A 24,407-nucleotide genomic window follows, 5' to 3' on the forward strand; every position below is an offset into this window, starting at 1 on the left:
GCTCAAACAGACCTGTAGTTCGCGGAGCTATGCGTGGATGGGGAGAAATTCCGGAATGTGGGCATCTGGAGCACCCAGCTGTTCGTTATCGAATTCCTTGTACGCTGGAAAACAATACTCTGATAGTTTCAGTTATGGTGGAACACTGCAATAACCACAGAGGTCCTCAGGACAATCTGGGCGCGCCGGTGGTCGATATGCAGGTCCCTGCAGTCGATATGCGAGAGCCTCCCTCAACTCGCGCTCCCCCAGCCACTCAAATGGATGAAGCAGGCCCTAGCGTTCCGGTTCAGAGAGCGTTGAGCGCGGAAATGAGGGTCTCACAAAAGCTTAAAGGTCAGGTGAAGGATGGGGAGGTCTTGCAGAAGCTTAAAGGTCCGGCGAAGGAGGAGCCCCAGACGACCGATGAGGATTAGCTCCGCTGTCATCACGCTCAATGCTGCCAGGAAAGCAACTCTTTTTGCTCCATGTCGATTTACTGTGCTCTTTGTATTTCAGTCTATGTGTCGTCCATATCGGACTTTGTATCCACTATGTCAGTCCACCGTGTCAGTTTATCGGTTTGTCAATCCACCGTGTCAGCTCACATATCCACTGTGGCGGCTTCTAAGTCTACTGTGTTGAATCATTTTTGTAATGATGCTACTTTGAAGGTTTTTCATGAAGACAATCCCGCTGAAAATGCAGGGCCACAGCCCTGGTGTAACTGTGATGTAAATTTTGATTTTTGTAATATAAATTAGCATAGATTTACGGAGAAAAAAAAAATTTCCGGTATCCATTAACTTCTTGGAAAATTCGGGTACTACAATTCATTTTTTTTTCTTATAATACTTTGGATACTATTTTTTTCATATTTCTTAATTGTTAAAGTGTTTACTAAAATGACTAACGACAGAGATTCTAAAATAGAGAATGATGAAAGTGGGAAGAAAAAAATTAATCAACATAGTGCTTATGTTGTTGAGAAAAGTATGGAGATGGAAATAGGAGGAGGAGGAGAGGAAGAAGTTATCATACCAGGTGCATAATTTGTTTGGTTTTTTCTCTTGATAATTTTTCAATTTATTTAATTTCCATGTTCATAACATTTTTGGATGACTATTATAGGGAATTATGAGATGAATGAAATTAATCAAGACAATGACCATGGAACAATGGAGATAGAAATGGGTATTAATCATTGTAACTCTATCTTTTTTTATTTTATTATTATTCTAAATTATTGTGATTCATATCATTTCATATGTTGATTATAGTTGGAAATAAAGAGAATGCATATAATGACCTTGGTATTGTCCCACAAAACTACAATCAAGACCAAAATATTATTATGGATGATTATTTATGGTTCTTTTTTTGTATAGTTGTTTAATGCATTTTGTTCATTGTCACAATTTATAACATTTTTTTATGTTTATTATAGTGACAAGCAAACAGAACCAAGACATTGATCAAGTGAAAGTTAAACAAAACTTTAATCAAGAAAAAAATATAACATCAAGTACTTATAATTTGTCCACTTGTTTTCCTTGTTATTTAATGATTCTATTCATTTTCACCAATTCAAAATATTTTATATGTTTAATTTGGAAACAAATAAAGGTAACTAGGATGATGATGAGGTGCAACGCTACAAATATGAAGATAATGTCATATCAGATACTTATAACTTGTCTTATTATTTATCTTATTATTATTCAAACTCAAATGCTTGTAACTACCATAACTTTGTATATATTTTTTTTATAGGAACAAATAAAAAGGATAAAATTAACAATCAAAGTAATGTTAAAGGTGTGTGTGTGTGTGTGTTTCCTTTTAAAGGTTGCATTACTAATGTTTTTCTTGGTATTGGTATTTGATTGAAGGTTTAATAAGAAGTACAATTGGTATTTGATTGAAGGTTTAATATGTTTACTCCAAGTCTTATCAAGATGATAAAAGAAATTATTGTTTCATCTATAAATAGTGCAAAAACCACTCAAGGTAAGTGTATCATTTCAACAATTTTTTTAGTAATTTTTGTAACATGAATAAAGTGGTTTGACTATATTATTTTCCATTGTGTTGCAGGCAAAATAACTGAAAAGAAACTAGTTATTTTTGAACTAAAGGACATGAAGCAACAAACAAAGGGCATATTGAGAAAATGGGAGCTGATGCTGATTACACAATAGAGCAAAAATTATTTTGGATTCATCCACATGCAAAATCATTTTTTGAAATGTGTTTCAAAAATGAATCTCTTAACATTGCAATTTGGATGACAACTTTGAAACAAAGCACAACAAGATTTTTAAAAAAGTTGGTTTCAGAAACATTACGAGATAAACTTGTGTTTAAGTGGATTGCTTTAGACTGTAAGCCACAAAAGGGACATAAGGTCATTGACAATCCAATGAAAGTTATACACACTAAATCATTGAAAAAAGTGTGGGAAATGCATATCCAATATGATGCAACCAATACTATTATAGTTGTTTGTTTAATTGAGAGAGTGAAAGAGAATCCAAAAGAAAATGTGATTCTTGCCCCTCCATTCATTGGAGCAAATCAAGGGAATAATTGGTTGATCAATGAGCTATGGAGAATATTGCGTAAACTCAACAAGGCTACGGATGTGCGAGCTACTTTGAAGGATGTTCAATTACATTTAGAAGTACCTTAAGATTACAAATGTTTATATCATGCTATTATATGTATGACATCATGAATTATTACTTTTATTTCACAACACTAATAAAAGAATTGTTGATTTGGTTTTTCATTACTAAAAATAAAATATTTTGATTTTGATTTTTATTTTTGGTGAGATGAATAGTCATTTAATGTTTTCATATCAAATTTCCCATGCTATATATATATATATATATATATATATATATATATATATATATATATTACAATGGATTACATTGTATGTAAAATTAATAGATAACAGGTCTATTTGTTTTAATTAGATCATTACAATTATTTGCTTTAAATGTGGTTTAAGTTATCGTTATACCTCTTAGAAATTAGTAATGTGAAGGATGACCCATTGCATTCTTATAACCCTTTTTATTCCATATAAGTTGAAAAATTATATTAAGTTGTATGTAGCACCAACAATAAACATACAATTTGTACTAAAAGAAGCACCAAAAAAAACTAAGGTAGAAACTCTATAAATTTACATATAATTAATTAGGTTTGAAATTTAAAAATTGTATTATATTGTATGTGAAAATTAATATATAATTAGTTTGTTTACTTGTACTAGACCTTTGTAATTATATTTTTCAATTGCAATTAAATAAATCGTTACAAGTCTTAAAATCAATGATTTAAATGGTGGGTCAATGCATCCTTATAAGACTTTTATTCCATACAAATTAAATAAAGGTATTAGGCTCTATGTATAAAGTAAACATATTATTTGTTTGTTCATTTTAATGGGGCAATTCTATTTGTATTTTGTGATACTTTGAACTCATTGTAGAATTATGTTTGCATACAAATGGAAATAGTTCATAATAAATATTAACATCATTTTTAAAATGATAAGTTTTTATGTCCTTAAGCAATGAAGTGTTGAAGTGGAGATATATTAATATCATACATGTGGTTACAGTGCATATGCATATGGGAATTACTACAAGTCAAAAGATGTTGTTGATATTTGAAATGGAAGAGTATTCTTCCAATCATACATCAAAGATGAACAAATTTTTCATATTCAAAGAGAACCAGATTGGCAGTTTGGTGATAAGTCCTATTTTTTAAGGCCTTTTCAGTAAAAGGTATTAAAATATTGCTTAAGAAATTATGATGTCGAAATATGGACATTAAATGTCACTGACAAGTACATTCGAAAAGTACTTGAAAAATCAAATATTGATACAGAGGACTTTAAATTTGCATGGGACAGGTCTCATTGTCATTTGCAAACAAAATTGGAAGTAGGGAGAGCAAGACAATTTTATGAGAAAAAGTTGATTGATGTGTGGTCCCAATATGGAGATAATTATGAAGAATCAAATGTATTGCTAATAGATACATAAAAGTATACTTCTCAATTCATCAGATATCGATCAAACCACATCTTGATAAAATCATATACATGAAAAGAGTAAGATACATGGCTTATGCAAGTTTTATTCCCCTTTCTTAAGACTTCATCTTATCAAACAAAAACATGAGTACATTCGAATGTTCAATAGAACATGTACTTCATTGTAGTTCATGGAGATAATTTCTTTTATAAATTTGTTGAAAAGTACATTCCAATTTTTCAATACATTTTGGACATAGTTTTTGTTGAATCAATTTGTATGATTTTATAATTTTTGAAATATATGGAAATTGTCAGTTATATTAATATGTATATTTCTTATTATTTATAAATGTTTTTGCAATGACTTTGTTGTATCGATTTTTTTCTAAGATGTGTGTGCACGCGCTCGTGTGTTCTTAAATGAATTGTTTGCCATTCAAATTATCTTACATGAACCATTGAGGCATGCTATTTTTAATGACTTATGTTTACTTATATGTATCAATAATCATATATAAATGTGAAATATAAGTTTTGAAATAGAACTCCTTGCAAACAAAGGTGCTATTCTTACTAAAGAAATTATAATAATTTACTTGATAAATGTTATGTGCATTATTCACTATTCACAATGCATTATTCATTATTAAGGATAATGATAAATGTGTCATAGGTAAATGATTCAATTTTTTTGAAGCATAAGATATGTGATTTCTCAATCGATAGTTTTCATAAATTTATATGCTAAAATCAATTAATGGTTGTAACTGCAATCATATCATATTGAAAATCAACAAGGCACAAAGTCAGTTATTCATTGTTTACATATAAAATGCACTAATATGAATGCATAAACGTGATATGTAATTTTTTAGATAAAAATATATTGTAAATAATTTTGCATTTCTTAAAAAAACATATATATGATGATAATGATTGATAAGTGGATTATTAAGGTTTGATTACATACTATCATGGATGAATTATGTCATTGAACTTTTTGAATCATAAGGCATCTAATTTCATTATTTAAAGTCGTTTTTTTGTAAATGTGTATTTTAAATAAACTGAAATCATATCACTTGAGCTATAATTATATTATTGACTTGTACTTAGTTATGTCCATTAATATGAGTGTATAGATGTGATTTATAATAGCCATATACTATGATGTATTTTTTCGAAAATAAGTCTTTTAATTTCTTGATAATAAGTATTAAGTGGATTATTTAAGCTAACGGGTGATGACTCATAAGTGAATACTACTCGTTAAATTGTAGGGCATTCAATTTTTAACCCATATTTTTTTCATATATTCTTGAATCAACTATTTGTATATGCAATCATCTCATCTCATTTAATTTAATAAGGAACCCATTTATTGACTTTTATTTGTCTATCACATAATCTATTAAGATTGTATTAATCTCATATTGTATTGTTTTGAAACAAAACTCTATGAAAAACAAAATTCTCTTCTTAATAAAACATGGAATAATTAATTAACAATGTGTTAAGTGGACCATCTAGACTCATTAAAGAGATGGGTAAAAAATGATTGTATTTAAACTTTTTGCACCATAAGACATTGATTTTCCAATCCATATTAGCATTTTGTCATTTTCAATTTCTAAATAGTTTATTTGTGGTTTAAATAATTTCATAGAATCCAATAGGACTTGAAGAATTCTATTTGGCTATATGCATTGATAGAAGTTCATAAATGTGATGCAATTTTTAAATGTAACTCTTAATGTAAGTAAATATATATATATTTTACAAAACAAATTATAATTAATTGATAATGATTTTTAGGTGGTCTATATAAATCCATTATCGACTTTTATTTTCATATCATGAAGTTTAATCTAAGTGTGTAAATGTGGCACTTAAAAATAAAATAAAACTCCATGTAATATGAAATGCTTTTCCTAACAACACATGGAATAATTAATTGGTAATGAATGTTAAGTAGATTGTTAACGTTATTTCAAAGTACGGGTCATAAATAAGTGTACTTAAACTTTATGCAACATATGGCATTTGATTTTGGTAAATTTCAATTCTTAAATAAATTATTTGTAATTGAAATAATCTCATAGAAACCAACAAGCCAAGTATGTATTAAATTATATTTAGAATGTGTATAAATGGAATTTATTTTTGAAATAAAAATCTCAATGTAAGTGAAAAATATATTTTTTACAAAATTAATTATTTATGAGTTCTAACTGGTTTATTCTATTTTGAATTGACAACTTTTTCTAACTATGCATTATTAAATCAATTATTCCTATATGTAATCATGTCATATAAGTCAATAAGTCAAGAAAACATTAATTGATTTTTATTTAACTATCATGTGGTTTAATATGAATATATAAATGTGAAACTTCTATTTCTAGAATAAAAAACCATGTAAAGAAAATGAATTTTCTAATAAAACATGGATTAATAAATTCACCATGAGCATTAAGTAGACTATTTAAGCTCATTCAAGAGATGGGCCATAAATGGATGCCTTTAAACTTTTTACACCATATGACATGTTTTTCCCATCAATATTAACATTTTATAAATTTGAATTCTTAAATAAACTATTTGTACTTAAAATAATCTCATAGAATCCAACAAGACTCAAAAGTTATTTATTGAATTTCATTTAGTTATATGTATTCATATGAGTTTATAAATGTAATTTATTTTTGAATTAAAGCTATTAATGCAAGTAAAGATTTATCTTATACAAAACTATTTAGGATTAATTGATAATTAGCTTTAAGTGGTTTATTCAGGTTAGATGAATGCCTTTTAATACATATTCAATCTTCAAAAACAATATCTTAATGATAATTTATTTGTATTTACATTAAGTATTTAATAATCAAAGAACACGGGGACCTATATAAATTTCAACTAAAATACATGAGTTATGTTTCACATTTATTTCTCCCCCATTAAAAATGCTTATCATTTTCTCTTCTTAGTGAAAGTAATGGTCAAACATGATTTTCCATACAATTGGTTGACACTAAATTTACATCGAGACTATTATCGGTTTTGACAATGTTTACAAGGAGAGATCAATGTCCACACTACCATCAACTGTGCTAATATTTGAAAACCCTTGCCTCCACTACTTACAAGAAGTCACCACTAAAGTTTCTTGTTTACTTCAACTTGTGACACTTTCCATCATAATGGAATGACTTGAATACCCATTTAAGAAATCTCATTTGATGTACTTGGATTTGAGTGGAGATAGATCAATGGTACCTAACCTTCTTGAAATACCTATATCAACAATGTATAACTTTTATAGTGGATGCCTGCATGCTATGAAGATGAATGATGACTGCCTCATTAGTGCTTCATAAAGGCACAAAGGGACCGTAGGAAATTGAGCACAAGAACATTTTACTAAGGTTTTAGTAGACTAGTCTCAATGCAATGCAAGGGACACCTATCCTTGTCGTTTACAATAAGATCCTCAAATCACCATCATTCAATCAACAAATCCCCCATAGGTTGGGGGAAAGGGGGTTAGAGTTGCCAGACATAAAATTTAAACATTGAGGAATCTAGCATGTTATCCATAACTATAATATCTGTATTGGATGTTTGACATACTAATATGATTTAGCTTAAATCAATTTCTTCTAAGAGTTTGATTTCACACTCCTATTGTGTATTGATACTATTGTACATAACAACCCCATGTTTGACCTATTCATGATCTCTAATTGGTTTGAAATTACTTGCAAATAATTTTAATGTTGAATCAAGTTAATATGGCGATTTACAAAAGAATGAATGTTTTTGAAGGCCTTGTAATAAAATACTTCCAAATTTAATGAAATATGTGTTATCACCACAGAAATCTGAGGTATCTCAAGGCAGTGAGACTTCGCAATTCAATCTACCTCACCCTCTCACCAAACTCCAGAGAGGAAAGCTCGGTATCGAACCTACTGAGCTGCCTTTACCTAAAAGGAAAATGGAAAAAAAGAATACTGAAGGATCTGACAGTGAAACATTCTCATCATCATCTTCCATATCATCTTCTCCAGTGCGAAGTTAGCCATACACTCCTCCATTACATATTGTTGTTCAACAGGGATCAGGAACTTCAACATCCCAACCTAATCAATCCTCAATATCAACTCCTTCCCAAACATCTGGAATTTCATCAGCAATATCATCCACTACTGGTGTTTCAATGGCGAATCCATGGAATAGTCCCGGTGCGGTCAACATGCCTACACCATTACACCTATTGCCTGATTCTCTTGAAAAATGGTTACCCAAGTTTAATCCAGATGTTGGAACACAAGCCGAAGAACATATTAATAACTTCATGTTATCAGTTAATTTGAAAGGAGTGACAGAGGAAGATGTTGTTGTTAGACTTTTCCCTTATACTTTGCAAGGATCAGCTGAGTCTTGGTATTTTTCCCTGCCCTCTAGATCCACTACCAGTTGGAACATTTTCCAAGAACAATTTCTTACTAAGTACGGTGATGATAGATTTTTAGCCACATTAATAAATGATCTCTCCTATCTTAGGATAGAGCCCAAAGAACCTATTAAGGAATTCAACTCACGATTTAATAAACTCTTGAATAAGATTCCAACTACCTCCAAACCAAGTGAGAAAATCAGAAGCAAATGGTATATAACTTCCCTACCCTCAAATATAGATATTTTTTTAGACAGGGCTGCAAAACCAACTTTAGCTGAAAACATGAAAGAGGCACTTGCTGTAGAGAAATGTATTAATGCTTTAGAAAATAAAGCTGCTCTTGAAGATAGAAAATCCAAAAAAGTTTCTTTCAAGGATGATTCAAAGAAGAAAACCCCTAAAGATCCATATGATATGGAAGGTTTACAAAAAGTCCTCAAGACTATGTCAAATGAAATGGTCGAAATCAAGAAGCAAGTAGCTGAAACCTCAACAAAAAGGCCATTTAGAAATTTTAAGAAACCTGAATCAAAACCACCAAATGTTATATCTAATGCTGATTCAGATCCTGAAGAAGAAGAAGAAGATGAGATAGTCTTGCCATCTGAGGAACCCGAAGAAGAAGAGACTGTCGAATGTCATGGGATGTGGGATTTCATTTTACCCACCTCCGATACAGAAAATGAACAAGAAGCTTTCCTTGTGACTACCAGGAGTAAAGGTACTCCTGAACCTGTCCAGACAACTTCGAAGAAAAGGAATGCAAGTTCCACTACTACTAAAGAAAAGATTCCTACAAAGAAAGCTTCAGCGATACCATCCCAAAATCAACCATCATCTTCGAATCTACCTTCAACATCTAAGACATTGGTAGTATCAGATTCTATGGACTACAATATTATTGAAGATATGAAGAAGACTAAGGTGAATATTACTATGTTTGAACTTAGCAAACTCAAACATCAGCAGAAATTACTCCTTAAAGAGTTAAATGCCATTCCTTCTTCACATCTTCGTAATGCTATATTGTCCAAAGCTGCTAATGATTCAGGCCAACCACCTCCTGGTAGAGTGGAAGCTACTGATGCGGTCTTAATTGGGGATAGATCAAATTCTCATACTCCTCCTTTCCTCTTAACCTATGAGATCTATAATAGAAATCTACACAATTGTTTGATTGACTCAGGGGCTTCCTCTAACATAATGCCAGCTTCAGTTTGTTCGAAATTGAACATCGAACCCCAAAAGTCTGCAATTCATATTGTACAGTTGGATAGAACTAAGGTCCAGGTTTTAGGGGAAATCAACTCAGTAACTATCAGGTTATCAGCTGATCCTAGAGTGGTTCAAAGAATTGATATTTTGATCGTTGATATACCTGAATTCTATGGGTTGATTTTAAGTAGAGATTGGTCTGAAAAACTCCATAGTTATAGTTCTACCGATTGGTCTCATATGTGGTTACCTTATAAAGGAAAACCAAATCAGATCAAGATTGATCGAGAGAAACACATGACCCACACAGTTACCGAGTTTGAACAAGAAAACCAACCAATAGCATTCAATAACAATATTTTGGGGAATTATTCATCTGAATCATTCTTTGGTAATTTCACTGCCCAACCATCCCCTTTCCCAGTTAATAATTTCACGTCTTAGACCGAAAACTTTTCACGAACAGATAGCTCAAGATGTGTTAATATTACTGAGGAAACTGTAAATAAAATTGTTGATAAATCTTTATTTTGGTCACTATATTTTTATGGGTCTAAATCTAGTGAAGGTTCAGGAGTAGGATGTATTTTAGTTAGTCCTCAGGGAGAAAAAACTATGTTATCATGCAGACTCGAATTTGAATGCACAAACAATAAGGCTGAATATGAGGCCCTAGTTCAAGGACTCTACAAAGAAATTGGCCTCAAGGTTCAATATCTGAAAGTGCTTGGTGATTCAGAAATTGTTATTAAACAAGTTAGAAATTCAATTCATTGCCTTTCTGGTCATCTCAAACACTATCAGTCTCTGGTTCAGGAACTCATCTCACTATTTTTAGCATTCAATATTTCTCCCATCCCTAGGTCCCAGAATGCAGTAGCAGACTTGCTAGCTAAGGTTGCTTCCAGACTCCTACCATCTGAAGATTACAGCCCGGATAGATTTTCAGTAGAGTTAACTTTTAGACCATCAATTCCCGATAATGTCACCAATTGGAGAGTGTTCAATCATGATGAAGACATTTTAAAATTCTTGACTTTTGACAAGTCCTACGATGACGAAATCATTGATGAAATTGATCATGACCTTCAGATGAAAGAAAAGCAAGAGGAAAACTCAATACCAAAACCAGTGGTTAAGCTTGAAGATCTTTATGATATTAAAGACAGGTTTAAACAGGTGACCAATTCAAAACTCCAGAGTTCCACTTTAAGATTTGAATTGATAAACCTAGGTACTGACGAGAACCCTCAAAACATCAATTTGGGACTAGGACTTTCTTTAGAAGAAAGAACAACATTCATTAGGCTGTTAACAAAAAACAAATATGTCTTCGCTTGGAAATATGATGATTTGAAAACATACGATGCATCAGTCATTCAACATACTATTCCAATGCTTTCTGAACAAAAACCAGTGCAACAGAAGTTAAGAAAGATTCATCTTAACCTAGAGAGTCAAATAAAGGTTGAATTAAATAAACTCTTGAAGGCTAAGATAATTTTTCCAGTAAGACATTCAAATTGGGTTTCCAATATGGTGCCTGTTAGAAAGAAAAATGGCGATATCAGGATTTGCATCGATTTCAGAAATATTAATAAGGCAAGCCAAAAGGATAACTTCCCTTTACCTACTATGGAGCAGACATTACATTCGGTAGCTGGTTCAGAACTAATGTCCTTTTTAGATGGTTTTTCAGGATATAACCAAATTCTGGTTCATCCTGATGACAGGCTTAAAACTACCTTCAGAACTAAGTGGGGAACTTATGCCTACCAAAAGATGCCTTTTGGACTCATCAATGCAAGAGCTACATTTCAGAGAGCCATGGACATAGCGTTCAAAGGATTGCTTAATAAATCAGTAGTTGTCTATTTAGATGATATTACTGTATTTTCTAAGAAAAGGTCTAATCATTTACATGATTTAAAACAAATCTTTGAACGTTGTAGAAAGTATGGTATCTCTCTTAATCCAAAGAAGTCTTTTTTTTGCTCTTAACCAAGGAAAACTTTTAGGCTTCATTGTTTCAAAAGATGGTATCTTTATTGATCCAGACAGAATTAAAGAGATTTCTGAAATTCCATTTCCTCATAATAAAAAATCCATGCAGTCATTTTTGGGTCAAATTAACTTTGTTAAACGTTTTGTTCCAGATTTTTCCCAGATTATTTTACCATTGCAAATGATGATTAAGAAAAATTTGGTGTTTAAATGGGGATCTGCAGAAAAGGAGGCATTTGATTCCATTAAACAATCAATAATTAATGCCCCTGCTTTAAGCACTCCCAATTTTTCTAATCATTTCATACTATATACCCTCGCATCTGCTTCGTCATATGCAGCAGTGTTGACTCAAATTAATGATCAAAACTTGGAAGCACCAATTTCATTTTACAGCTCAAATCTTCAAGGTGCTGAACTAAATTATTCGGAAGTTGAAAAACAAGCCTTTGTTGTGTACAAAGCCATAAAACACTACAGGCCCTTCCTCTTAAAAGCTCACACAAAATTTATAGTTCCTTTTTCAGCAGTAAGACAATTACTAGTTCAAAGGGAATTAGGAGAAAAGAGAGCGAATTGGGTCACAGCATTACAAGAATATGACTTAGAAATCAAGCCAGCAAAGATTGTCAAAGGCCAAGGTTTTTGCAGGTTGTTAGCAGGAGCATCCAACATTCAAGAACCTGAAAGTACAGAAGATACTGAAGAAATCAATCAGATAAGTACCACAGGTTCTGAATCACAATATACAGATCTGATTTTCTATTTAAAAAATGGGTACGCTCCTTCCAATCTCTCCTATAAAAACAAATGTGCCATTAGATTGAAAGAAAAAAACTTCACAATTATAGATGATGTATTGTTTAGGCGAAATTATGATTCAATTTTATTAAGATGCTTAGAAAAACCTGAAGCTCAAAAAGTTTTGCAGGAACTTCATGATGGACCAGCAGGAGGAAATTTTGGAGCCAACACCACAGCTCACAAAATCATTCATGCTAGGTATTATTGGCCCACCTTGTTCAGAGATACTCATGAATATGTAAGGAAATTCCAAAGCTGTCAAACATCCAGTGGAAGACAAAGAAAGCCAACTTTCCCTTTGCAACCAGTCAACATTGAGCAACCTTTTGAGCAATGGGGATTGGACATCATTGGAGAAATCACTCCACATTCATCCAAACAGCATAAGTATATCCTTACTACCACTGATTACTTTACTAAGTGGGTTGAAGCAATTCCTTTGAAGACAACAAACTCTGAGGCAATTATGGAATTCATAGATCAATTCATTATTACCAGGTTTGGTGTCCCGAATGCTCTTGTTTTTTATAATGCATCTTATTTCTCTGGAAATTCTATGTTTGAGTTCGCTATCAAAAGGGGATTTAAATTGAGGTATTCTGCAAATTACTACCCTCAGGGAAATGGTTTAGCAGAATCCACCAATAAAAACCTTATTAGAATTATTAAGCGAACTATTGAACAGAATCATAAAAACTAGCATAAATCTTTGATATTTGCACTATGGGCTGATAGAATAACTCAAAAAGCCTCTATAGGCACTTCTCCATTCAATCTAGTGTATGGAAAGGAAGTTGTCATACCAGCTAACTTAGTGCTTCCATCCTTAGCTTTAGTGCAGTTTATTGAAGAAAGTCCCTCATCTTCTATTCAATTAAGACACGATCAAATTTTGAAACTAGAAGAAGAAAGGGAAAAAGCCAGAATTATACATGCAAAACATCAGCAAATTATCAAGTCATCTTTTGATACAACTTCAACCAGTTCAAAACAATTACAAGTTGGTGATCTAGTTTTGAAATGGGACAAAGCCCATGAGGATAAAGGAAAACACACAAAGTTCCAGAAAATGTGGCTCAGACCATTTCAAATCAATGAGAAGATAGGCCCTTCTACTTTCATTCTGCAAGATCTATCAGGAAAGAGAGACTCTCTTCCTGTTAACGGCCTTATCTTGAAAAAATTCTTCAATTGAGGAGGTAACCCCTTCTCCCTTTGTAAATATTCAATTTTCAGCTAAATTTTTGTACATAGCTTAGATTTTTAAGATTGTAGAAAAATAAAGTTAGCCTTCCATTGGTCTTTACTATATTGAAAAAGTTTCTCAAAAGAAACAGTTATGATATTTGCTTTTAAAATGGAAGCCTTAAACGAAAGGAAGATTTCTAGGAAATTAGGTATATTTAGATTCTGAAACCCCATTTTATTTCTGTAAACTCTTCTCAAAGATTAGAACTACTGTAAACCATTTTAATGTTTTTAAGCAGCCTGAAAACGGTTATCAATACAAAACAGATACTGATTCAATCTTAGCATCTTCAACTCTTATCCTGTCATCCATCTTCTCTTAAGGAGAAAATTGTTCATCCCATTCATCAAGGGTTATAATTACTCAGAGTGTAATTCTAAAATATATTTGAGGTGAAAGATAAGAGGTCTTATCACAAGCCTGCTTACCATGATCATAGGGAAATAGTTCAACTGACATTACCAATACTGCATATCAAAACAGGGTAATGACTTATAATTATAAGACAAGGGGTCTCATCACGAGCCAGCTTGTTCAGTTAAATTATCACCAGTGAATGGCATTGTCGAATAGCTAGCTACCAAACCAGGACAATGGCTTTTTATCTTACAAAATAAAGAAAAAGAAAAAATGATACAAAAATATGAAAACATATTTCTGGATTCATTCTTTTTAATTATACTCTGAAATGGATGGGATAATGAATGATCAAATGGTTAAAAGGTATCCCTGTCGAGACTATAGACGTTTGCTGGCAGCAGAGGCTCTACCTATGGCAAAGGAGTCATTATAAAGCTAAGTTGGAAAAGTTTTTGTTTTATCATTAACAACCAATTAAGGCTAATTTGAAACATAGAATGTATTTAATTGTAACATGAGAAGAGAATAGCAGAAATAGTTATCATTACATTCAGAATTTATGTTTGCCTAGTTATATTAGATTTTTCGCTCGGATAAGATTTTCAGATTAAAAAGTTTAAATATCTTAACTTTTCCCAGAGATAACTGTTTCTCCCAGTGAATTGCCAATTATTGTGCTATACAACAACCCCCCATTTCATAAAAATTTTCTTTAAAAATCATAATATGAAATGGGTCCCTTTTAAACATAGATGTGTGAATAAATTGGTATTAACTTATTATTAGAAAAAACCCTCATCAAAAGGTCCGACTGAAATATGATATCCCTTTTAAACAATGATAAAATAGGTCTTTTAAACAAATCATAAAGCTTTTTATTATTACGATAAAGCGATCGCATATCACAATAATAAGAGAAACATAAATAACGGCCCATTGGATTACTCCGATCCGAAAAGGAAAATCGCTATCGGATATCGGGGAAAGGCAAAGCACATCATTTATAAGGCACCCCCCATTCCTCCGATGCGATAAAAGGTATCCAAGGAAAATTTTAAGAACCCCCCCTAAATTTATAAATATAATAAATGGGCGAATCTCCATGGTATATAGGAATAATGGAAGGCGATTTTATCAATAATATAATATGTATATATAATTTTTTGGCGAATCTCTCACTAGGCATGGTGAATATTTTACTCAATTATAAAATCTTGTAAGATCTTGGCGAGTCTTTCACTAAATAATATAACTTTGTAAAGTCCTAGTGAATCTTAGCATAGGCTACATGCTGGTTTAATTCCCCCATTTAAATAGGCTACATTCCAGGTGAATACCATGTGCCATTTTGGTGAATACCATGGGTGAATACCATGTGCCATTTTGGTGAATACCATGGGTCAATACCATGTGCCATTTTTATTTTTATTAATTCTAATATTAGGGTTAATAATGGTTTTTTGCATGGTATTAATAACAATCTAGTCCATGGTATTTGTCCCATAGTATTTTGGCCATAGGTTTCACCTAAATATAACCCATTTTTTGAGTGTTCGTAAATATAAGGTGAATTATGGAGTAAATATAAAAAAATGTTTTATTTGTTTACCATACCTCTCGTTTATTTATATTTTTACTAATTTACCATACCTCTTTTACAAATATGGTATTTGGCCCATAGGATTCACTTAAATAAAACCTCTTTCTTTAGCCTTCATAAATAGAACGAGGGTTATGGACTAAATATAAAAAGAGGTTTTATTTATTTACGATACGTCTAGTTTATTTATATTTTTATTTATTTACCATACCGTTTGAGTAAGTATAAAAAGACGTTTTATTTATTTACCATACCTCCACTTTACTTATATTTTTATTTGTTTACACCGTTACATGTATATAAGGTGACTTATGGAGTAAATATAAAAAATGTTTTATTTATTTACCATACCTCTCATTTACTTATATTTTTATTAATTTACCATACCTCTTTTATAAATATGGTATTTGGCCCATAGGATTCACTTAAATAAAACCTATTCTTGAAAATGGGCGAATGGATTCACTTAAATAAAACCTATTCTTGAAAATGGGCGAATGGAAGGTTGTAAGTCCTAATTTCAAGGGCTAAATTTACCTTTTTTACCCTCTCCCTTAAAATAAGGTGGGCTATTTGAAGTGATTTGTAAAAATGTACTATGATACAAAATATTCGCCCACTAAAAATTTAAAACCCCTTAATTTCGCCAAAGGGCGAACATTCGCCCCTAAAATTATCCTTGAAGGTATCGCTATCAGCAATCGGCTGTGGTAATCAACGCATTAACTATGACACCTTCAAATCCTCCGATGCGATAAGGCGTATTGCTATCGGCGATCGGTGATTTCGCAACGACATAAGTAAAGTGACCCGAGCCTTGTCCCGATTGCGATGCATTGAATCAGGGCGTGTGTTTCTAAGAATATTAAAGATTGGCATGCATTATATCACCTTTGGTGATTGAACGGTATTTTGGACTATTATGAAAACCCTCCCTTTCACGTCACCAATCATCAAATGCGATTAGCCACCAAATATCTAAGCCACCCTTGAATCAATTATTCACCATATAGACGTTATGATGGATATTTAAAAACTCTCTTATCATGATTGACAGGTGAAGCGGCTAATTAATGAAGCAGTTATGCCGAGATTTTCCACTTAGATTCTATCTACGGAAATTTCACTATGATCTTTGATTATTCGTTAAAAGATATAACTCTTTCATATTGGCTCTTGTTATCCATTTCTCTTTATCACGCTAGTTTCCTTCCTTGTGTAGAATTCCGTCGAAGTATCAAGTTTAAAGCAAATGGGAAAGAAATCTAAGAGATCCGCTGAGGCAGCAGCCCCTGCAGTAACAGTCCAGCCCACCAGTGACCCAGGACCAAGCAAAAAGGGCCTAATTTCGAACACTACATGTCTCGGCCTTGGAAATACAAGCTGGCAAAGCATCTATAATTTGATTGAGGCAGAAGAACCAAAGGAAGTGTTGGAAGAAGCTACGGCAGGCTCAACTAACAAATCAGAAGCCTCGCTAAAAGATTTGGCCGACTCATTTTTACACAGGATAGCGGCTCGAGAGAAAATTCTTCCTTACACAGATGTGGTCAGATGGGTGGTCGAACAAATTCTTGTTTCTAATAGGACCTTTTGTACAGTTGATGGAAGAGTTTTCGGTTCATTTCAGCCTGACAACTTGAGGAAAATGTACCATTTGCCCGAACCTGAAAAGAAATACAACAAAGCTTTTCTGGAGAAATTCACAGAGGAGAATGAGACGGAATCAACCCCGATTAGACAGTGGAGACAGAATCCCGCAAAGCACAAACATGAATCATCGGGTAAGTACTCCGTGGATTCCTTAGCATCTCCTTACTGTTACGCTGGGGCAATGATGTGTAGGATATGGGGAATGCATGATTCAGCAAAATTTGATATCGAAATGGTTCCTTTAATGGAAGCGGCAACTAGTAGTTATGTCATGGATTGGGCGAATATATTGTCTGATAAGTTAGCCTCTGCAATTCTTGATTTTAGATTCAATTCACGCAAAACCACCAGGACTATTCCCCCCTTCTATTACAGTGCTTATGTTATGGATATGCTTTGCTTTAATTCCGAATACCCAATACTTGGGTGGAGGTGGACGCCACAGGACCCTAAGCCAATCCACATCTACCATCAGATGTTATGGAAGGCACATTATAAAGACCACTTGTATCAAATCTGTAATGGTTTCATGTTGCCTATCTATTATGCTATTTTTGATAAGCCTGCCCCAAGGATTTCCGAGGAGGCAGAAATTGACTTGAATGCTATGGGAAATTGGTTCGGGGAAGATAAATTCACATATATAAGGGTGTTTGGTAGTGCCACAAGACCCCATGTCCTCCCATTGTATGTACCGGATAAATTGTTGGCATGAGAATTAGCTTACCAAATCACAACTGCTGGAACGTCCAAAACTCTTAGGACTTCCAAAAAACAGTTATGACCCATATTCCCTTTGAGATGCGGCGTTTATACCATGCTTGATTGGAAACATGCTGAGAACGAGGCAGGAAAAATAAATATGCTCAATCTTGCGACCATCCCTAACAGGCAATTCGATCCCCGGAAGGTTGCCTATAATGTGCTTGAACAGGCCAAACTTACTAAGTTTGACCATGAAAAAGATGAATTTGATGATTTATTTTCTTCAGCAGAATCATTGTCTCAGGTTAAAACATTGGCCAGGATGAAATATAATGATGAAGGACTGGTAGAATTCAATAGGCTCAGAGAACAGAGGTTGCAAACTCTGCCTCTGGATTTATTGGCTACTACACCAACAACTAAGTCAAGCGAGCCTGGGCAGAAGAGTATTGACGAGCCTCCTGCTACAGAGAAAATTCCCGAAAAGGGAAAAGAGTCAGAAAAAGGTAAAGAGAAGGAAACAGAGCAGGAGAAAGAAAAGAAGCAGGACAATGAAGTTATTGATTTAGAGACTCAAATTGATCCCAAACTCCTCCAAGAGTGGCAACAATTTGACTCTATTATAAACAATCCCGAGACTTCTCAAGGATTTGGCACACCCCAAGTGACAGTCAGTCAAGAAACAACCACAACTACGGTTCCAAGTGAAGGAACCAACGGCCTACCCAGTAGCAGAGATGCGGAAATAATTCCCACAGACCCATCTGATTAGATTGTTTTACAGATAGAAGACATACCACCATTAGATGTCTTTTACAGTCCTAAACACAGGGCTGTGGTGAAAATACATAGGAAAAGGAGGAGACTTGATCAATCTCCCCTTTTGACAGATCAAACAAAGATGGCTAATGTGGTGTGGAAGGAGGAATTGAACCCTTCCAATGACCTTACGAAACTCTCCCAGTATGCCGGAGCATATTCGGCAGCCACCATGGATAAAGCCTCGGAAGTGAGCAGTCTCCTTAAGGAAAAAGATCAAATGATTGATTCATTGCAGTCGCAGGTGTCTGAAGCACAGCGGAAAATAGAACAATTGGAACAACAACTATCAACACAGCGGCAGACAAACAACCAATTAAATGAGCAATTGCTCAAAGAGAAACAGAGGATAGATTCGAGTGCAGTGCAGAAACAGAAGGAATTGTCCGAAGCAGTGGCCAGATTAAAGGCGATGAATGAACAAATGAGCAAGACTAAGGATGAGAAAATCGCTCAACTGTCACAAGAAGTAGAAAAGTTCGGGAGCCTTCCTCAAGTAGCAGAGTTCAGAACAGAAGGTCTACAATTCAATAAGACATTGATTACATAGCTGAAACTGCTATGTCATAACATTTATCTGGCTGAACCTCTTTGTGAGATTATTACATCGATAGTTGATAAAACAATTGAAGCTAGACTAGATTTAAAACAAGCCGGTGAGACCTTAACCAGTTTTCTTGCTTGGCAAGACTCCCTTGAAGGACAGGCTTCGAATCTGCCCAAAATTCTAGAGTCGCACAAAGACATCCTGTTCCTAGAATGGCAGACGCAACTAATGAAGACAGAAAGAGAAACCTCAAGATGTTGGTTATCTACTAGCAACTTAATTGAATTTGTCAACGACACTCTTTATCTGTCTAATATGATTTCATAGTGTAATCCAGGAAAATTGACATCAGCCAAAGCCTTGGAACAAACATGCAATCAGGAATTGGAAAAGAAAGGAAGACTAATCGCTGGCATCCAAATTTTAACTTGGGATACCATTTGGTTTTTCTTAATCAAGCCATACAGTCAGAGGGCCGCACTCAAATGTTTAACTGATGCCATCAGTTACATGATCCCCGAGATCCAAGATGCCACATATTTAGCTCAACTAAATTCTCGCCTAAGTCGCCCTCCAGAGTTGCAACCGATGCTAGATATCTGCCAACTCAAACCGAAGGGAGATCATCCGAAACAATGAATCATGCTGCCGACTGAGGACAAGCTGATTTTGAGGAGATATTCATAGCATAGTTGTACCAATTAAATAGCACTTTTATTTTGTAATTAGTTAGCTTAATTAGTATTTATATACCCTTTCATGCATTTGGAAAGGGTCCTCAGTTTTTGTATAAACTCAAATCAGGAAGTCACACTATTGTGCTTCTGATCTATTTTTTATAAAGACTGGGCCAGTATTCTGAATTTTGACGAAGAAGGCTTTAATGATATGTGCACTATTTCCTTTTGTGGAAGTGTTTCTAAGTTGGAAAAAGGAATTTGAATGCAGTTGATATTGGGAGTGACTCAAATAAACATATGGTACTATTATCTATGCTCTTGTGTCATTTTTATGTGAATCGGAATTCGTTTAAATTTTGCTATCATTGAATATACGTATGTGTTTTAACAGCAATCCTTGTACTTTTCACTATTGAATGTCTAAGGAATGTTATTCTTTCAATCATATCTATGTCTATGATATATATGAGGAATAGTGTAATAATGTTTGCTTGATTGCTTTGTTCAACTATTTGGGCTTAGTAATTATCATATGAATAAACATCTTTGCTTACCAACAAGAGTCATCTATATGCCTGTTTGTGAATGAAGACCATCCAAAATTACACTAAAAGTAGCAATTTCCCGGGATAGGATAGTTGTTTATAATTTTACTTTTAGATTAGATCATTCATCCATTATCATTAGATATTAGAGAATCAATCATTTATCCATCCTATTTACCAATCATTGGGAAACTGGTCCCATTATATCCAGTCGGAGCCACCACACCAAACGGAAAAGGAGTTGCCTTTAAGGTCCGGACCGGGTGGTTATCCCCGATGTTGATGCAGCGATTTTCGAGGCATCAACAGGTACCTATGATATTTCTCCATTAACAACAGGAGATGTGCTTGCAACGATAGATATAGGTAAATCTAAAGGAGGGCCCCATGGTTGGCACTAGGTTTTAGACCCCATTGATGGGACAAATGGGTAAGCCATGAGAATGTGATAGGGACCTATAATGTGCTTTATCTAGATTGTAAGTCCTTACCTTTTCTTTTGTAAATGTGGTTGCAAGTTTTCTCTTGGTCACCAAACCAGCTTTTCTCTTCGTGTCTACCTGTTGTATGTTCCCTTCCTATCTCTATTTTTTTATGTTGCAGGGAGAAACCTTGTAGTCACTATATGAAATGTTCATACCTTTGTTAGTTGTTATTATTCAAGTTGCACTAATTTCCTATGAATCAATGTCTAATATATGTTTCCTACTTGCATCAACTAATCAACCTGCATAGATCCATATTAACTCTGGATTGTTAAGGACTAGGTGGGGCCAAAAATGATTTAAAATGAAAATCTCTTTGTGCTTCAAAGACCTAGAGTTAAGATGGATTTGTGCTAGAATCTATCTCTCTCTATATATCATTTTTTAAAAGCAGTCCAAATCAACTCAGACTTGGTTAACTTGGATGAGTTGATTGCTGACCATATCAACTTAGCCATATATTTAGTTTGGAGGCCCAGTTGGTGCCGAACCAGTCAAAGCATGGCTCAGCTAGTCTGGCAAAAAACTGACCCTAGTCAACCAAGTAAAGAGACCTGCCCCACCCCTCCATTTGCATCAGACCTCTCTTATTGAGCATGTGGAGTTTTGGAGCAACGTTGAAGAGCAGTGATTTGTCCCAGTCAGGTATACCCTAAGTTTCATACTTTCAACCCATTACCAATTTGAACTTTAAAGTTTTCAGTATGAAATTTGCATAATTAGAAGTTAATATAGGGTTTTCAATGTTGCATATTTGAATTTTACCATGCCCCCAAGAGTCAAAGACCCTGCATGGATCCATGTTGATCTTGTTGATGAGTATTTTATTGCAATAAATGCATTGGGGGGGTGGGGTGGGGGAGACTAGTTGCAAGAATTCTTGGCTAGTATAGGAGGCCAAGTTTCCCCAGGCATAGCCCCATTAGAGGAGATTGAACAAATTATATTGGAACTATAAAATCAACTTGTGAAATTTAAGGAAGACAAGACTAGGAAAACAGAGATGGATGTAGTATGTTTTTCAGATTTTAGAGTATAGAGGGAATTTAGAGCCCCATTCATCAATAATGATGTATTTTGTTGTTGACATGTATTTTGATCAATGCCATTTTGAATTTTTTTGAGATATTCAAACTTTACATGTTATGTGCATGAGCAAACTTTATATATTTTTTCTCTAATGGCTTGGAATCTTTAAAAATGATTTTTAATCAGTGCCTAAGTATTTTAAGTATTTTTTAGTAAACCAAGTCAATTAAATCAAATCAGCTTGAGTCAATCTGAGTTTGAGTGGGAGTCCAAGTTGACCCACGATTGGTTCCAAGTCTGAGTCTGAGTTGGAGTCCAAGTTGACACTTGACCGATTATGAGTTTGAAAACATTGATTTATACACATGCATAAATATATTTTTGGTATTTTATGTAAATTTTCTTTTTGACATTATGAATTTTAATTTTATTTTTTGTTTTAATTTACATGTGTTACCCATGGATGTTATAATCTCATACACACTGGGTTGTAGAATTCACCTAGCTTCTCCTAGTGTTATAATGCATTTCTAGTGAAGCTTTTACAATTGGTCTACATTTCTTATTCTAGTTTCTAGTGTACTGCAATATGTTAGCCATTGCACATTTCTGACACTTTTTCATGTTACAGTTTTTGCTATTTTGATTAAGGAGACCAACCTATTTTGCAGATTTCTTAGAGGAGACCAATATGTTGTAGCCTTGGGCTTATTGGATGAAGGAAAAGTTATTTTGGGTGTGTTGGCCTGCCCAAATTTTCTCTGGACATCTGTTAGCATCAATTCTCACCCTTCAAATGATCCAATTGGTTTTCTTTTTTATCTACAAGAAAAGGAGATGGCACTACTGTGCAATCATTGGATGGTTCTATACAACCTAAAAGGGTGCATAACACTTTCATTTTTAGCCAAGAATAATCTTTTGTTGGGACTGATATTAACACCATAGTTGATATTTTAGCTTTATTTCCATTTGATATTCAAATTTGATTTAATGTAATTTTGCATAGGTGTATGTAAGTGCCATAGAAAAGTCCGGAGAAGCATCTGTCTTTGAATCATACGAGGCAACACATTCCATGCATGACTTAACAGCTGCAATAGTGAAGGTATTTTTCCATCAAGTTCAAGATCTTGTGATATTCCTTTTTGCAGTTGGAAAATGACCCTTTGTTAATGAGTTGGGATCTACCTTTTATTAGAGGCCATGACCAAGGGGCATCTCTTCCATTAAATTCATCCAATACTTGCATCTTTCCTCTTCTATTGAGTTAGGCCACAACCATGGGCCATCAATGTTTCTAGGACTTCCACCCACATTTGGATGGGGTAGATAACTCCATTCGCCACATTAATTCAGTAACATGTCTTTAGGTAGTTTTGAACCTAGTTTTGTGCACTGAAAGTTCTTTGATTTAACCACATGACCACAACCTGCCTGAGAGGATTTTGAGTCGTTTTCTTCAATTTGTTTTAATATAGAGTTTAGCAGTTTATTTACTGGATAAAATGTGAGATTCCTATGAAAATATCCTTGACAGATCCTGGGTGTAAAAGCACCATCAATTAGAATAGATAGTCAGGAAAAATATGGAGCAATGACAAGGGGTGATGGAGAATTATATCTTCACTTTCCCAATCCAGGCTATAGTGAAAATATTTGGGATCATGTAGTTGGTTGCATTATAATCTAAGGTGATTCTAGAATTTTTATTCTTTCTAGGCATTTTTTTGAATTGTTCTTTTTCAACTACTTATTCCCATGTGGTACTTTCATTGAATGATAATTGTGTTCTATGATTTTCTTTATTGTAGCATGATTGGATCAAATTGTTAAAATGATATACATTTCAAGCCAATAAATATGTTATTGTGATGAATGTTTATTGTTATTGTGTAAGGTTAGATGACAAATCTGTTTCATGTAATTATTGATTAATGATGAAATTATTGGGTAGTTCTATCTACCAACTCATAAATTATGTAAGATTTTTAACAATGTGATAGGAATTGATCTTGACATGTGTTTATTGAGATTGTGTTCCATGTTATTGTTCCTTGGCTAGGCTACAAGCCCCTATCTACTGTGGTAGTATTGGTAAGTTTTGTGAGAGTGTACCGTGTTTCTCAAGGGGACTAAAAGGCCCTATGCACCATGTAATATTTCCAAGCTTTATCATTATGTTAGTAGGAGATTTACTTCCTCTAGACC

The 24,407-nt window shown here is 33.7% G+C and overlaps 1 pseudogene; it reads left to right on the top strand.

Annotated features, from left to right (window-relative positions):
* The first annotated feature begins 467 nt into the window (after positions 1–467).
* On the top strand, positions 468–23,889 carry LOC149256175 (3'(2'),5'-bisphosphate nucleotidase 1-like; annotated as a pseudogene).
* Positions 23,890–24,407: the final 518 nt, after the last annotated feature.

The sequence above is a fragment of the Pinus tabuliformis genome, chromosome 7 (genome assembly GCF_031772625.1).
Source record: "Pinus tabuliformis cultivar Carrire ecotype Pingquan chromosome 7, CPIR1, whole genome shotgun sequence".
Taxonomy (NCBI): domain Eukaryota; kingdom Viridiplantae; phylum Streptophyta; class Pinopsida; order Pinales; family Pinaceae; genus Pinus; species Pinus tabuliformis.